Raw genomic sequence first — 12,258 nt, 5'->3', positions numbered from 1 at the left:
TATTGCTAACACAGAGAATAGAAAAATAACTAGGCTTCTGGGTAAGTTAATTTAAAAAAAAAAAAAAAGATGAAAAGGAAAAAAGACAACAACAGAAAGGTTGAATGCATGTAATTTGGTAAAATTGTGACTAAGGGAGGATATGATAACAGCCTAAAATATTTGACGTGTGTAAACATTAAAGACTGGCATGAAATAGTGTGGGCTGAAATGAAATTAGACTGAATAGCAACACAGTCTCCTAGACTATGGAATATTTTGCTAACAGGAGTGGTGTTTGAATCACTTAAAACTAGACGGGACGAGGAACTGGAGTACATACTACATGGTTAGAGCCACAGCTACATCAAAGGGTGATTTTCAGTCTATGAGTCACCGTGACAGCTGTGCCCCGCTGGGAAAATGCGTATCGCAAAGCTCAGGATGAGGCACATGAGAGCAGAGACAAAGCTTTCTCTGTCGAGGGGAGCTGGCTACACAGCCGTCTTCAACGAAGAGATCAGGCAAATCCAGAGTCTGAGCATCTTTAGGACACGCTGCAAAACCATCTCCCTTAAAAAGGTCTTTCCACTAGGAGACCAGCACAGTATCAACAGCCCATTCTACTCTGAAAGCACAATCAGCTGACAAAAATGAAGTCAAGAAAAAAGAAAATAAAGCCCAAACACACCACCAACCCAATGTCTCTATAAACAAAGATCTTATCCCGAAAGAACTTTGATGCTGAAATGTAGAAATGACCACCACTCTGTGAAGTCCACTACAGCCTCTCCTCCTCTGAAGTGGTGCCCACATACTGACCTCTGAATAAAACTCCTTAATCCAAAAGAAGAAACAAAATTACTAAATACTTTATCTTCTAGTAGTTGATTTTCTCATATAAATAACCTCAGGTCCAGGGTACAGAAGAATCCTGAAATGACAGGGAAGTAAGTGGACCATTTGCCCAGACTTCTTTCAGTTTCTATTTTAAACTCACAATTTAAAAAATTGCACATACAGTCTACCCAGTGGAAACTGCTGTTTAAAATCACTGTATTGAATGAAGATAAACTGAGGCATATACTGGTTTACACTCAGGGTCTACACATATGTCTCAAAATCAAAGTTTGCTAGCATTGTTTTATTATATTTATGTTGTATAAATCCAACGTAGTCCTCAAAGCCTTGCATTATCAGTAAAGTTTGCTGTGATGATTTGTGATGTTTATGTACTTCAGGTAACTCTTTCTCTGTTTAAATGACCAAAATGAAGGCGACTGTTCCAAAAAGGCTTCACAAAACTAAAAGCTGTAACAACAGAAATCCCCTTTCTTCATCCAAAATAACTGCAGCTGGAAATTACCCATGATCATTTTCATAATTATGAAATTCACTTTCATCTGAAAACAAATGGGAATTTGGAAACAGGCAGTGGTCATTCTTACTGTCTTATTGAGACAGAGCTACTCCTGGTGCATGTCCAGCAAAGCCCAACCTGCTGTAACAGTCATGAACATGGCCATTTAACAGGCATGAATTTGTGCAAACAGTAGTTCTCATGTACTAGCAAATTCACCTAAAAATTAGAAATATTTATTGCATACACTGTAGCTTTAAGTGGTAGTACTCTGTTCTAACCTAATTATAACAGAAATCATTGAGCCCTTCTCCCCTTCCCAGACATACCTAAAACCAGAAAATAAAATTACAGTTCTGCAGAAAGTTTGACTTGACTTTGGCTTGAGAGATACTGAATTACTGAATTTATTCCAAATGTTAAAAATGTTCCGCGTTTTTAGACTAGAAAACTCCGTGTTTTTCCTTTTTAAAATAGATAGCACTGTAGTCTAAACTATAAAATAAATAGTCAAAAACAAATACCATGTTTTTCTCCTAAAATGAGTTTAAATGTAACCTTGTCAAACCTTCCTGGTTTTGACCTGAGCAGAATTCTGGTTACGTTGATGTGATTTCTTAAAGCACTTTAACTCCAAGAGTCCTGCATATAATCAGCTCTTGATTTCCTATGGGTGAGTTATCCAATTTGCAGATTAAACCAGACTCTGCCATCTCCAGGATCACCCCTTGCTGCTGAGTAAGTGACACGGAGTACATGCTGCGCTGCCTGGCCTTCTTTACTGTTTGGTAAGTTATAGTGTTTTAAAACAGGAATTTTATGTATATTATTCTTATAACTTGACATCTAATCTATATGATGGGTTTTGCTTTATGTACATGTCTCCTCCCTTCAGCCCCCTTAATTTCCAAAGGTAACTGAAAGTGAGCTACGGTCGTCAGCGAGTATGACTTTGTCAAATGACTGGGAGTTTGCTGACAGACACTGCTTGAACATTCACTTTTTTCTCAAGTATCTTCTTACTGAACATACCTTTATAAAAAGTCTTTTATTAGCAGACACAGAATTAGTTTAGCGACCTTTCTTTCTTGTGTGATCTTATCTCGTGGTCTTTTATTTTCATTGAAACCAATGTTAAACGATGTGACTGAGATTATTAAAAGAAGTGTTATGTAGGCTACAGGAAACGAATGTGGGATTCTTTTAAATCTCTTCCTCAACCCTCATTCATTTGTACTACTTCTTTCTTTTTTCTTTCAATTGCTAATAGACGATAATGCTGGGGCCATAACAGCACACCCATCGCAACTGAAAGATACTATCTCTGTGTGGTGTGACAGGTCTGCAATGTTTCTGTGGCCTTTGCACAAACAGTTTCATGTCTAATTTAAATTATATTAGTGCGTGCAATTAGTGCCAGTGTGGCAATACATAGCCGCTTGTGCACGTAGCTGCACAGGCTTTATATGGAATCCTCAAACTGCCTTTCTACAGGCAGATGAAGAAACAGGCCCGTGTCGATACATCACATGAACAACTGCCCAGCTGCAAAGTTTTGATGTAGCTTTCAAACCAAAGGTCTGTGCATCCTTGTTCTCCAGAATACTGAGGAAAAGCAGCTCCATGATGAGTACTGATGCAAAACACATATTGGGTTGAACAGTCAGAAGGAAAAGTGTTCTTGGGACAATTCTCAAAAGCTGGGATTTTTTTTTTCGCATAATAGATCTGATAATTCGCGAGACCTGCCATCTCTTATTTCTGTCATCAAACAGGAAACAGAAATAACAGAATGTGACTTGTGGCTGATCATGTGACAAAAAACCGATCACGAACCTCCTCCTGGACTGTCTACGGAAAAATCACAGGACACGGTTTGTTTACACAAGCTATTTGATGAATCATTGTGAACAAATAGACTAGAATCAGGTTATTTAAAACAAAAAAAGGGTTAAATTAGATTGTTCATGATGACTGTGATCAAATCTGTAAGTGGCTTATTTTATCTCATTACACAAAATATTACTTTTTATCTAAACAGATTACTCAGTGCCTAAGTATAAGGCATTTAAGTGTCTCATGGTAAAGTGGGCCACACTGAGCAATATTTTGAGTGAAGAAGAAGAAAATTTTGAGCCTCTTGCAATTCAGGTTCAGGTCACTTATTTTATTCAGCCTAGGCTGCACATTCCAAACCCAAACTTGACTCTCACTGACATTATAAATGTCGCTTGCCCTACTCCAGATACTACGAGTCTTTTTTTCTTTTTAAGCACACTAATATTCAAACATCTTCTGCATGGAAACAAAATCAGCAGTTTCTCTTTCTATAACTATCTCTGACATAGATAGCACCAACGGCTTCTGGCACAAACAGGCAGGAGCTTTCGGATAGGTTATCAGTCACTACACACAGGCTGGGTATAGATCCCCAACTCTTCCTGGAGGTATCAGGTTCCAGAATTAGGGTTTCTGGCTCAATTCCATTGCAACTTGGTAGGCTTTGAAGAAGGAACCACTGTTCCTGCTTCACAGAATAAATCATCCTGCAAAATATTGATTGCCTGGTTCCAATAAACCACTCTGTACCTTGCAAAGTATATCCTTAGCTGCACTTGGTAGATCATTCTTCTTTCAGTACTCTCTCTCTCTCTCTCTCTCCAGAGTTTTATCGACAAGCCTAAAACAAGTGATTTCTCAGAGCACAGACATGCTCTTTCTAAGAACACAGATATCTCGCAAGAAAATCTGCACCAAGAGGTTCAGAAAGCATTGCTGCACGTGGGAAGTTGCATTTCACAAGCCTCTCACGACACTGCTGCCATTATGCATGCCAATAAAACCAGGGCATAGGCCCTTGGAGGTAAGCGCTGCATTTATTTGGTCTTTAAGCTTTGATAGAGTATTAGCTGCTGTGTGATCTTTATTAGAAGCAAGGAAACACCGTGTAGTTTGTCAGGCAGTGGCAGATGTGAACTAGCACATGGGGGTTTTTTTGTTTTGTTTTTCACTCCTAGCAAGTTCTGAGAGCCCTGCAAACAAACATTGACCAAATTCTGTGTATCAGTGTATAATGTGCATTTTTTGGTGCTTTTTATTTCAAGCTTTCATTCACTATAGTGGGGTTATGGTCAGAAAAGCACTACCTGAAAATACGGCCTTCTTCACTATGCTTCTTATCGTCTTATTAACCACAGTTTTTACTGTATCTGCTTACACTACTCAGGTACACGAACACTGAGAGGGAAGATATAAACTAGATTTATGCTGGTTGCCCAGACTCACCCTGGTATAATATATTATTATATAATAAATCAATACTTCCCTGTGGAGGGAAAGCTGGAAGTAGTTTTATCACTGAATCTTAAACCACAGGCTGGTCCCCGTCCCCACTCAGCTGCTCATTGCTGCCATCTCAGAATTTGCTGGCAAGCTGCTTTTTATGGCTGCCTCTGGCTCATTTGGCCTGAAATCAATGAACTTCAACACAGAAGTGAGAAGCTTTCTGCCAGCCTGGCTCCTTTTGCCTGTGGTGGGCTTAGGACCACTCCCATAAAGAACTTGGACCCCAGACCGGGCAGGGACAGTGGCTCTTCAGCCTCAGCTGGGCGAAGGTGTGCGTGGGCAGCCTCTGCACCTGGGCACCTTCATCCTGCAGGAGAAGTGGAAGCCTGCGTCCATCCTGGGCACTGCTCTGTGCTCCCCAAGCACCCTGATGGCTCAAAGCTCCACCTGTGCCACCTCTTCCCTCCCAAGAGGACTTACAGAAATGCGACAGGAACACCTGAGCAGGTTATCCCGCCCTTCCTTACACCAGGGCAAAGCTACAGGGAAATATAAACCTCTTTACTAGGCCAACTGGCAAACTATTTTTCTCCTTCTTCCAGACTATGTTAAAAAAAAAAAAAAGATAAATCTTTCTGGCTCTGGTAACTAGGTCTTTGTCCATCACAGGATTCAAATGCATGGAGAATCAGAAATATATACCAAACTTTCCTGGGATGAAAGCACAGCAGTTGTAAGCACAAGGACCTCAAATTAAATTTAGGGTTGTGTTTTTTTTCCTGTTATCTAAGTACCTGCCCCTTCCCAATAACTTCTCTTTTAACCTGTGAGTTGTGATTAAAGGGTAACCTGCTAATTGCTTCAGCCAACACACTAACACACTTATTCTTATTACCAAAGAAATCTCAGTGCAATTATGTGGCTGTCAGAACCGACCAAAGAACCTGAACATTCACCTCATTCACACAAAAATTTGACCTGGATCCATGACTCATATCTTCCTGAACCAGAATGCTGACACCGAATGCCAGGAACTTCAGATGCCACGTTGAGTAGGAACCATCCTTTATCTTTAAAGAGAGAGTTCAGAATACACTTTTTCCGTTACTAAACTGAAATATGTATTAGTCAGTTTTAGAAGAGTTTCACCATTTTCAGTCTCAGGAAATACCATAGTTCCTAAGAGCCACAGCTGCAAACTAGAACCCCATTGTGTGACCTATTGTACAAAAAGACTGAGATACTTTACAAAGACAATGCCCTCTCCGATTTATAATGAAAGTAGGAAATTAAAAATTTTCCTTTATGCTGAAAGGACGTATCTGATAATGCACACGCTATATGGGTCCTGCTGAGTGTGCTTTTTAAACCCAGTTGAATTCGCACTAGAAATAACACCGGAAATGCTGGCAAATTATTTCTCAGCTTCAGCCTAGGGCAGGGACCTTGAATACTTTGGACTGGTACAGACTGCAGGATAAGAATACTTCCTTTTAGAAGTGACTGACTATTCTGCTGAGGTTACAGACAAGTTAAGGACTCCAGTTGTCCCAGTACATGCAAGGCTTTCTCATTAATAACTCAGCTGTTTGTCCAAGCTCAGCCTATTGTGACAGGTATGACGGCACTCCTATTTTATTCATGCAGTTATGGCTGCATACGGTATTTAATTAATTAGGTACGTAACTAGGCAATTATGTATCTCACTAAGCAGTTATACAGTTATCTGACTTATACGTGAACTGAAAGCACAAGGCTGACTGTACAACTGTATATATGCTCACAACAGATGTAAATCACAAATCAGTTGTCTTTGCTTAACAGTGTGCAGTTGTCAGCCACCAACCCTGTTTATATTTTGTACCAGACAGGCTTCAGTTAATTCTATTAGGTAACAGCTTTCCCAGTTGGCTGGCAGCGTTAGGAGAGAAAGGTTTACAGTAAGAGATTTCATAGGTCTCAAGCAGAAAATTGGAAGTTGCTTTCTGAGAAGGATACAGTGAGAGTAAACAGCATAGTTTTTCTTCAAAGCAGTGTGGTAAAGCACACAGGTAAGCCTGTTTCCTCTCAGCCAGCCATCTGTCCCAGCAAGGCTTTGTCCCTCTCCTGTCATTAACATTGTTTTATTTCATTCTTAATATGAACACGGCAGTAAGAGAAGGACAATAACACATCCACAATAGCACAAAAAGCAACTTCCGCGTTATGGTGTTGACCAAATCTCTCTTGACCTTTTTGTTTCTTCTGCATTTGAAAGACAAAGAGAAAATAGTGGGGAATATGTCTTTTCATATACATAAGGCACTTGCGTTTATACTCTCTCTTTTTAAGTTAAAAGCAGTTCTGTGGCGCTTGCTTAACATTCATGTCACACTGTGCATAGACACATTTTTAGGCATGTTATTATATTTTTCTGTCCTAAGTACATTGGGTTTTGTGAGGCAGCAGATGAAGAAGCCAGAGCTCTCTCATTTCCCCTTTACCACCCCACCCCCCCCGCCATGATACTCCTTCACTTCTGTCTGCCCCACTCCCACAGACACACACCCCACATCACCTTTTAATCAGTGGGATCCTGGAACAGATACCAAATGAAACCCCATCTCCAGTGATACCCTGAAGCAGGAGCTTTCCTGAGCCAAATATTAAGAATTAAACCATACAGTGGCATTACTTTATTCTTTGTGAAGGAGGGTAGGATTAATGGGAAACCTGAATAGAGATTACTGGACACAACATCCAGTTCGAGCTGAAAATCCTGGAAAAAACAAAAATTATCAAAGAGCAAGCAGAGGAAGAATCAGGGAGGTTTGGAGGTGTGCGCTGTTGTCCGGCGCTCAGCACTCAGCTATGGTTAGGATAAGCCACCATTTCGCTGAGGCTGCAGAAGTGTTATTTACCCAGGGCACCGCTCTGAAGAAATTGCTCTGAAAACATTTTGGAGGACCCTTTCATTAGCCTCCCTCCATGATCAGAAACATCCTTCTAAAGAGAACAGATGACTTGGAGTTTACCAAAATGGTGTCCCCCAGTGTCTTCCCCTGCAGTGACACCCCCATCCCCAGCACATCTGCACCCACAGGCACCACTCTCCCCTCCCTGAGCATTCTGCAAATTTTGATCCTGTAGGTTTAGGGGGTTTTGGTTTGTTTGTTGTTTTTTGGGTTTTTTTTTGTCTCCAGGTTTCTATGAATGGGACGACACGAAAAAAAAAAACCCAAACCCAAAACTGCAAGTGCAACTGCTTGAATAGTTTTAGCGACTGAAACGTCCAAGAAACTGAGTCCAAGTGCCCTCTACTGGCATGGGAGCGAAAGGTGCGGCTGGATACCGTGGTGGGGAGAGGAGGGGGTGGCAGAAGGGGGAGGGAAGGGATATTAAGCAATAGTAAAAGGAAACTGTGTCAATAAAGTGGGTATGGCCTGAAAACTATAATCACATAGCAGAGCTATTAAGTTGTTGGCAGGCTGGGCTGTTAGTGTCATGTACGGTACCTGCCAAAAAGCATATTGCTGGTATGAAAGCAGTAACGAGCCAGGATGTTGAAACAACTTCTGTTTTGGGGGTGGGGAAGATAATGAAACTCTTTTTAATCTAGAGTAATGCGTGTCATTCTGGTACAGAAGATAACTTTTTTTTTTTTTTTAAATTTTTGTCTTTTAAATTTCACATTGGAAAAAATTAGTGAGGGAGGTAAGGAGGAAAACTTTTTATTATTTAGTTCTAAATGTCTTTATTTTAAAGCTGAGAAAAGCAGTTGTGCAACAATGACATTACCACATGAATCTGGTCCTGGAAGAAATTATATCATGTGTGCTTATGGGAACTTACTCCATGAGGTCCCAGGAATGCTGGGATTATATGTGTGCACATGCACGCACACACTGACAAAACAGTTCATGGAAAATCTGTTTCAGACAGTCATTTTTGGACACAACAACTCATTCTTGCCCTGTTAGAAAAGCTGGGTGTACGATTTTATTGGTACCACTGTGCTGACATTTAGTGAATTTGCAAGATCAAGAAGTACTGTGTACTATACAATTGTAGAGCATACAGATTTAACTGAGTTCAGTAATCCACAGGATCTTATCAACTGCCTCAATAAAAGCTAAAACAAACCTAACGTTATTATAGACAAACAGATTAACTGCAGTAGAACAGCAGGGCTATGGAAGAAAAGAGTTCAACCGAAATTCGAGCAGCAAACTTTGATAAACTGGTGGTCAAAAAATATATGCAATTATGGGAAAGTACTTTTCAATTCCTGTGATAACAGCAGCGACTTTTTTCAGATTTACTGAAGAGACCATGTCAAGAATGGCGAGTCACACAGCATTCACAAAACACAAAGGCGCTGGGGAAGTGAAGCCCAGCACAGGAGAGCTGGACGGAGATGGGATTCAGCTGCCGCATGAGGAAGCAACTTGGGGAAGTGACAATTTTGTCTGTTTTTCTGCCAGGAAGGCAGGGGAGGAGACTGTACAGAGCAGTCTGAATAGAACTGGATGGGATTGCAATTACTCACTGGAAGATTGATGCGATGATTGCAAATCTGTGTATGGTGTCCTTTTTCCCCTGCTATGTCCAGAATCAGTTTCAGAAATGTCACATGCTAAGTAATTCAGTAAGCAGCTGCAATATTTATCATGCTGGGAGAGGATGAGCGCCACTCAAGATTTGCAGCTTTGCATCTGTTCTGCACTCTGCGATTCTAGTAAATTGAGTTTAGGTAATCCTGATGTATATCCATTTAATTACAGTAAAAGCAAGTCAATTTTTGACATCTAAATTATCCTGGCACATGTTGAAACCTACCAGAAATGGTGACAAGACCTTGTGTGAAATCAGGTTCATGCACTATACTTTTTCTTAAAAACCATGTATTTGTTAGACTGGAACTTGAGGTGAGGATCACCTCAAGTTCCCAGTAGTCACCACCAGATCAGCCACACAGTATCAGCCTAAAAAAAAGCTTAAAGTCTTGGTCACCTTTCTAGTATAAAAATAAATAAATACAAAAATTCTCCTGCTAGCCAGTTAGCTTAGGGTCTTTTTCTGTATGAAACACATGTTGATATTTGATTACTCCCTCTAATAGTGTCCATCTGTGGAAAGGGCTGCAGTGCTAATACACATGCATGAAAGCAGTAATCTTATTTTCAATACCAAGGACTGTTTTATCTGCTTCATCTTTAATATTTCACTGCTTAGAACAGGTTGTGCATATGGTTCTGCAGCAGCTTGTTTGCAGTCCATTTCATTGTGAACACCTCCCTTTTCACACCTTCCCTTTTCCACCTGAGCTGATTCTTTATAAAATGCAGCAACATCAGCTTTTATATAGTGTTCATCATCTGGCCCGAGCCTAAACCTCCTCGTGGGCCGGATATTAAATCATAAACAGCTCAGGACTAGTTCTGATAATGAAAGTTAAATATCCCACCAAATGTAACAGGGGAGAAGAAAAAAAAAAAAAAAAAAAAAAAAAAAAAAAAAAAAAAAAAAAAAAAAGAGTAGTCTGTCTTGCCTAAGCGTGGACATATCTCACTGGAATGACAACCACGTGTGAATCAGGGCTATGGTGAGGCTGGGAACATTGTCCCCCGGAGACTGTTACCAAACCTGATGTGTGGAGAAACATCTCAGGTGTAATATACACTGGGAAATGTGAAATTAAGCACATATATGTAGCTATCTTTTTACATGTTCCTTGCATACTATTCTGGGAAGAGCCAGGCTTGTCCCAGGTTCTGCAAGCTCCCACAGGCAGCAGAGGATAAGCAAGCCCCACAGCCCCAATCCTGAAAACATAAAAATATTCCTCAGAAACAGGTAGTAAATTGTCCCCAAACTTACAAATCCAGTTCCAATCGAACATGATATTTTTCAACTTTTATAGGAACTAACACTACAGTCTCATAAACAGTCAGCTTGGGGGGGACTAAATTAAAAGTAAATGAGGAGGTTGAAAGCATGCTAATAATGTCAATTTGGGGTGACCTTTAAAATATCTCACTGCCAGAGAATCAGCATTCATAAAAGGTTAAGCTCTTTGAGAAGTTACAAGCCGAATACCCCAAAATTGAAGCATGCATAATCATTAGTCGCTTAGGAAATTCTTGGCAAACCTGTGTACATAAGAACAAAGATACATCTGTGAACAAAAAGCTTAAGGAACACTTTCTGCAAAACCCTAAATACTATTTCCATCCTAGAATACAGACATTTACAAGTAATTCTGCCAGTAACCAGTAGTAATTTTAGTACAATGTTTGTTTCCAAGTACTTGAAAGCACCTACTCTTGTGTAATGGACTAGGAATAGTAACTACCATCTTTACCCTGTCTACAGCAATTACCCCCCCCCCCCCCCCCTTGAAGCTAGAAAAATGAGTCACAGACTTGATGGAAAGAGTAAATTTTTCTAAATTCTTCGCCTTTCAGCATATGGTTTAGTTTCAGTTTTCTCCAAGCTAGAACAATATGCTTTACAGGAGACAAGATGATGAATGCTTAATTTTGGGTTCAGTTAAAACAAACAACTTTCTCTAAAAGCACATGCTTTGTTTCAAAGTGACATTTGTTAAAAGCCTCAGTGTCTGTATGATGTTACGTCACTGCAGGTCAGCTATCATGACTGACACGGTGACATGGGACAATGAAAGAAGGCAGATTTGCCTTAACCCTTGCCACGCCACATCTCCTTTACGCTCTGAACACACCACACACTTCAGGTTCCTTTTGCACTGTTTAAAACTCTTCACAAACATCAAGACAGACTACAAACTTCAGATATGTAGAGATTTTTGCTTGTTGAAAAAGAAAATAAAACCAACCACCACCACACCCCCAAGACTAGCCCAATAACAATAGACTAAATAAGTATTTACTCTAGAGCACACACCAAGAAACAATATTTCATGCTGCCTGGCACAGGCAGGCTTTCTGATGCTGATGTACCAAAACCCTCCACCATTCTCTCACATCAAGATACTCAACACAAGCCCAGCTTGGGTCTCTCAGTGAGGCTTTGAAGAGACATATCCCCCACTTACAAAACACCCACACATTTTACAGGGAAAGGCAACTTTAAAAAGTAAGCTTCTTATTTCCATAATGAATGTTCCTATGCACTTCTGGGCTTCAGTAAATTTACATTTTAACATTGCCATTCACCTTTAAATAAATATTGACAGAGGTCAAAGTTGTTTATGTTTTCAGGGTTGAAGTTAGGTGACTAAGTCCACATTTAGGCTTTTAACAAAAAGGCAGGAGAGCATATCACTTCACTGGGTTACAGGTGTGCAACACTTATGAAAGGTGGGGTTTTAATGAGGATTTGAGCTAAGACATCATCACAGCACTTCCAGACAAATCACACCACAAACTCCAGAGAAGGCTAACCCCAGAAAAGTCCATGAAGGGCTGGGATCAACTTGGGAGACTGCTAATGGACTCCATGTGAAAGGCTGAGCACATACTCCAGATTGAAAAGACAACAAAACAATCCCACATTGCTAGCCTGTCTGCCTGAGGGATGGTTCAGTAATGCACAGCTCCTACCTGGTCCAGTCCAAGCCTGGCCTTTCTTTTAGCAGCTAATGTGCTAGCTCTATCTTCCTTCCCAATCCC

The 12,258-nt window shown here is 40.4% G+C and overlaps 1 long non-coding RNA gene across 1 annotated transcript; it reads left to right on the top strand.

The window, feature by feature from the left end:
- Positions 1 to 4,120: 4,120 nt before the first annotated feature.
- On the top strand, positions 4,121 to 9,710 carry LOC118452950. The gene is made up of 3 exons (XR_004842825.1): positions 4,121 to 4,202; positions 7,807 to 7,941; positions 8,920 to 9,710. It is a non-coding gene; the product is annotated as an uncharacterized LOC118452950 (long non-coding RNA).
- Positions 9,711 to 12,258: the final 2,548 nt, after the last annotated feature.

This window comes from Egretta garzetta, unplaced genomic scaffold, assembly GCF_000687185.1.
Source record: "Egretta garzetta isolate BGI_Z169 unplaced genomic scaffold, ASM68718v1 scaffold188, whole genome shotgun sequence".
Classification (NCBI taxonomy): domain Eukaryota; kingdom Metazoa; phylum Chordata; class Aves; order Pelecaniformes; family Ardeidae; genus Egretta; species Egretta garzetta.
This window is presented reverse-complemented; position numbering and strand designations above follow the sequence as displayed.